Source organism: Salmo salar, chromosome ssa02 (genome assembly GCF_905237065.1).
Source record: "Salmo salar chromosome ssa02, Ssal_v3.1, whole genome shotgun sequence".
Taxonomy (NCBI): domain Eukaryota; kingdom Metazoa; phylum Chordata; class Actinopteri; order Salmoniformes; family Salmonidae; genus Salmo; species Salmo salar.
Window position 1 is genome coordinate 8,179,001 of NC_059443.1, and position 6,000 is coordinate 8,185,000.

Sequence of the window (6,000 nt, forward strand, 5' to 3'; positions counted from 1 at the left end):
GCCCGGACTTGAAACCGATCTAACATCTCTGGAGAGACCTGAAAATAGCTGTGCAGCGACACTCCCCATCTTACCTGACAGAGCTTGAGAGGATCTGCAGAGAAGAATGGGAGAAACTCCCCAAATACAGGTGTGCCAGGCTTGTAGCGTCATACCCAAGAAGACTCGAGGCTGTAATCGCTGCCAAAGGTGCTTCAACAAAGTACTGAGTAAAGGGTCTGAATACTTATGTAAATGTAATATTTCAGTTTTTATCTTTAATACATTTGCAGAAATGTCTATAAACCTGTTTTTGCTTTGTTATTATGGGGTATTGTGTGTAGATTGATGAGGGGGAAAAAACCATTTAATCCATTTTAGAATAAGGCTGTAACATAACAAAAGTTGGAAAGGGGAAGGGGTCTGAATACTTTCTGAATGCATTGTAAAAACATTTGACTGTCATGCCTCTCGGTTTATATGTTAATTTGCATAATTTAGTGTAATTAAATTAGCGTGTGTATTTTTGGTTAGTTGTCATGCATCTTCTTTATCTATACAACTATCACACGCACCACCCATCACTTTCATTCTTTGAAACCTGAATGTTTTACTTCGTATTATGAGGCTTGTCTTAACTTGCTTCAAATTAGCATACAGTCTTAGAAAAAAAAGGTGCTATGTAGAACCTAAAAGGGTTCTTTGGCTGTCCCCATAGGAGAACTATATTTGGTTCCAGGCAGAACCCTTTTGGGTTCCATGTATAAACCTTTGCATAGAGGGTTCTACATGGAACCAATAGGGGTTGACCATGAAACAAAAAAGGTTCTACCTGGAGCCAAAAAGGGTTCTCCTATAGGGATAGCCCAAGAACACTTTTGGAACCCTTTTTTCTAAGAGTGTGTAGGTCAAACCAGACCACAGAAACCTGGAGGCAATTAGTTTATAAAGACGACATAGGCGGCGCCTGAGTTTCATGTTTGGAGAAGATTCCAAATTGTCCTACCATTTCTACCAATCTGGGGGCCAGTAATGAGTTTCATGTTTGGAGAAGATTCCAAATTGTCCTACCATTTCTACCAATCTGGGGGCCAGTAATGAGTTTCATGTTTGGAGAAGATTCCAAATTGTCCTACCATTTCTACCAATCTGGGGGCCAGTAATGAGTTTCATGTTTGGAGAAGATTCCAAATTGTCCTACCATTTCTACCAATCTGGGGGCCAGTAATGAGTTTCATGTTTGGAGAAGATTCCAAATTGTCCTACCATTTCTACCAATCTGGGGGCCAGTAATGAGTTTCATGTTTGGAGAAGATTCCAAATTGTCCTACCATTTCTACCAATCTGGGGGCCAGTAATGAGTTTCATGTTTGGAGAAGATTCCAAATTGTCCTACCATTTCTACCAATCTGGGGGCCAGTAATGAGTTTCATGTTTGGAGAAGATTCCAAATTGTCCTACCATTTCTACCAATCTGCAGGCCAGTAATGAGTTTCATATGCACATTTTTCGTGGAACAGTTTCATTTCAATAATAACGTTTTAGTTTAGCAAAATCGTTGTCACATGGTTAAACATAATAAGACTTCAATTTATACACATTAAATCTAAAAGTTAAAATTCAACCAATGTGAGAGCACAAGCCTCTGCCATATGGACACATTGATTCACCGTAATCAACTGGCAGCTAAAGAAATGAGAACATGGAACTCAGAGATCGCCCAGGCCAATGCAGCAGTAGGCCTAGAACTTCCATTGTCAACTAAGTAAAAATACATCAAGCCGACAAATAAGTAGAAAATATCTTGATGAAAATCTCTACTCAGCCTGTCTGCCTCCCTTTTTATCTGTCTTGACTTGAGCTATACTGTAGCTAGTGAAGTACAACTTTGTATCAAATCAATCTACTGGGTCTGGCTGAAAGCTGTTGCTAGCGAACTTACAACGTTGTATCAACTAGCCTATTCCGGGCCCTGCACCAGTGAGCTCAGAACAGACATCTGTTTTTGCACAAGGGAAAAGTATTTTAGGATGTTTCTACTGGATATATGGGATCATCGGATAATGATATTTTGGTCTTTCACACCGAGGCTTGGTGATTGTGGAGGGGGAGATTGTTGGAAAGATTGTTCAAATACTGTGAGGAACGATTATCATTTGCAAAAAACAGACACATTTATTGAAAATGAAATACAAAAATATCTAATTTACATACGTATTCACACCCCTGAGTCAATACATGTTAGAATAAGCTTTGGCAGTGATTACAGCAGTGAGTCTTTCTGGGTAAGTCTCTAAGAGCTTTTCATACCTGGATTGTACAATATTTGCACATTATTCTTTATCTGTAACGGTCGTCGTACGTAGTGGACCAAGGCGCAGCGGTTGAGTGCTCATAATGACTTTTATTGAACACAAACAAACAAAACAAGAAAACGATCGAACGAACAGGATTGCAGGCTAAAACACACAGCTATGCAACCACAACTTCCCACAAAGGGACAGGTGAAACAGGGCTACCTAAGTATGACTCTCAATCAGCAACAACGATGTACAGCTGTTCCTGATTGAGAGCCATACCAGGCCAACACAAAGAAATACACAACATAGAAAACCATGGAAATACAAAACAAGAACATTACCCAAAAACCCCGGAACACATAAATCAAACACTCCTCTTACATAAATACATATCCCATTAAACCCCGAACCACATAAAACAAATACCCCCTGCCACGTCCTGACCAAACTACAATAACCAATAACCCCTTATACTGGTCAGGACGTGACATTATCAAATTCTTCAAGCTCTGTCAAGTCGGTTGTTGATCACTGCTAGACAGCTATTTTCAAGTCTTGCCATAGATTTTCAAGCCGATTTAAGTCAAAACTGTAACTAGGCCACTCAGGAACATTCCATGTTGTCTTGGTAACAACTCCAGTGTAGATTTGCCTTATGTTTTACGTTATTGTCCTGCTGAAAGGTAAATTTGTCTCCCAGTGTCTGTTGGAAAGCAGACTGAACCAGGTTTCCCTCTAGGATTATGCCTGTGCTTAGCTCTATTCCATTTATTTTTATCCTAAAAAACTCCCTAGCACCTTGCCAATGACAAGCATACCCATAACATGATGCAGCCACCACCATGCTTGAAAATATGTGGTGGTACTCTGTGATGTGTTGTATTGGATTTGCCATTACGCTTTGTATTCAGCCATTAAACTCTATAACTGTTTTAAAGTCACCATTGGCCTCATGGGGTAATCCCTGAGCTCTTTCCTTCCTCTCCGGCGGCTGAGTTAGGAAGGACACCTGTGGCCAGCAGCATACCACCCTGCATCCCACTGCTGGCTTGCCTCTGATGCTAAGCAGGGTCCCTGGATGGTAGACCAGATGCTGCTGGAAGTGGTATTGGAGGGCCAGTAGGAGTCACTCTTTCCTCTGGTCTAAAATAATATCCCAGGGCAGTGATTGGGGACATGTGCTGTCTTTCGGGTGGGATGTTAAACAGGTGTCCTGACTCTCTGTGGTCACTAAAGATCCCATGGCACTTATTGTTAGAGTAGGGGTGTTAACCCTGGTGTCCTGGCTAAATTCCCAATCTGGCCCTCATACCATCACAGTCACCTAATCATCCCCAGCTTCCAATTGGCTCATTACTCCTGAATTTATTTAGGGTTGCCATAACAAAGGGGTTGAATATTTATTGACTCAAGACAGTTCAGATTTAAATTTTGTATTAATTTGTTAACATTTCTAAAAACATAATTCCACTTTGACATTATGAGGTATTGTGTGTAGGCCAGTGACACACAATCAAAATGTAATCAATTTTAAATTCATGCTGCAACATAACAACATTTCTGAAGGCACTGTACAAGCTTGTGATTTGAAACAATCCACAGTAATTTTTTAAAAGAAGGTTATGATCCTCGATTCCTCTGTGTCGAAGTCATGCTCTCTGGTGAAGTATTTTAAATCATTTTCTTTCTTTCTCTATAGACAGGAGTAATTATAGAATTCTGACAAATGTATTTCAATTTACTTTAGGGGAAGCTATTGGACACGCCGCCTTTGAAATACTTCCTCGTATGCCATTTCTCTACTACCACTGGGGTTAACACCCTTACTCTTACGATAAGTGCCATAGTCTACTACCATTTCTCTATATCAACTTTCTTTTGTTGTCAAGAAGCCAAAGGCATAATCGTAGTCATATTAGCAACTCATAGTTGTTGCATCTTTAGATCTCACCTTTTTCTAATGGTGATTTTAATCTCTGTCACATATGAACTGCTTTCATCAGGTGTGCCGTTTAGAATGGGGTTTTCCCCTCAAATCGCATTTTGGCAAATGTTTAAAAAGGACGTTTTATTGGCTGGTTCACTACCGGAGCTCTCTTAAGAGCCATTACCATCATCTACATGTGGTTTCTGTCATTCTGAGCACCGTGGGTGGTCGCCCCCAATGCATATGGGTCCGGTAAAAATCTTTCTGGTCACGTTTTCCTAACATAAACCCTGCTGTAGTTCTAAACTGTCTGACTCTGGACCAAAGAGTTGCCAGATTCCCTGTAGAATACCTGAACAAACACATTTACAGACATGTTTTCAACACACCTGCAGTGAGCACATCAGATAGTTGCCGTAGAAACCCCCCAGACTTTGTTGTGGGTTCAGATAAGTGCTGGTCCCGCTCTCTATGATCTCTATACTACTCTTATTTACTAAACAACATTATTTCATTTACCAGTTTCTATTCTCTGCTGTTTAATCTCTGCTGTTGTCCCTTCCTGTCTCTCCCTGTAGGTTCTGGTGTCTAGTCTGTAGAGCCGCTGTGTAAAGGACTGTTGAAGTCTATATGTGTAGCTAAAGGCTCTGCTATGCTGTTGTCTCTGTCCCTTCCTGTCCTCTCTGCAGGGTCAGGGAAGTCCTTCTCCATGATGGGGAATAAGAAGGCTCCAGGGCTGATCCCCAGGCTGTGCTGCTCCCTGTTTGAGAGGATCGGCCGGGAGGACAGCCAGGTTCTCTCCTTCAAGGTGGAGGTCTCCTACATGGAGATATACAACGAGAAGGTCCGTGACCTGCTGGACCCTAAAGGGTGAGTTTAGACCGACGGACGAATGGACACATACAGACACACACATGCACGGATATGCACACACATGGACTGATGTGCAGATGGATGTACGTACACACGCACACACACACCACCCCCACACACACACACACACACACACACACACACACACACACACACACACACACACACACACACACACACACACACACACACCCCACACTCTCTCTAACTTGACCAGTGTCTTTGCTTTGGAGTAGCCTATCTCATGGACTATCAAACCTTGAGGTAAAGAGTGTCCTTACCTGACCTGAGCAGTGTTTTCCACTAGCACCAGCTGTCAGCTATACAGCTGGTTACACACTCATTTTCAGCTGGCTACTTTTCCCACTTCAATGAACTAGGCACATTATTTACATTTCACAAGCCAGAAGAACAGTCAGCCGAGCCCTCTCAGCTAGAATGAACAATATGCATCTTCTAGCAATCTATTGATAGGACAGCCACCTGTCAGTCACAAAGTGAGCTATGGCAGGGGAACACTGCTGATTTGACAGTCTGCTGTCTGTCCCGCCTCCCGGTTCCTGGGTGGGTGTGTTTTGTACACTGTGGTTGCAGTCAAATGTCTTTCTACAGAGGGAGAGAGCATGATGCTCCTTCATCATCTATGTGAGTCAATTTGCACGTCCAATATAATGTGGTAAGGATGAGTCAAAAACCACTTATTGTTTTCTGACACATTGATTTCTTTTATTATATTCGGCGTTTCACATGCAGCCACGAAGTACTGGTGCATGGGCTTACTGTACGGTGACGACCAGCAAGCTTGATTGGTTTATAAATGGTGTGGAACTGGCTGAATAAAGTTGATCTCATATATCCTCGCCCTTCATAAATCACACAGCGTAGTTATACAGTATGTCCAGGATATCGCATCGGGACTAG

General features: G+C 42.0%; 1 pseudogene; it reads left to right on the plus strand.

Moving 5' to 3' along the window:
* The window catches only part of LOC106597987 (kinesin-like protein KIF13A), a 266,725-nt pseudogene that overhangs the window by 100,812 nt on the left and 159,913 nt on the right, over positions 1-6,000 (plus strand).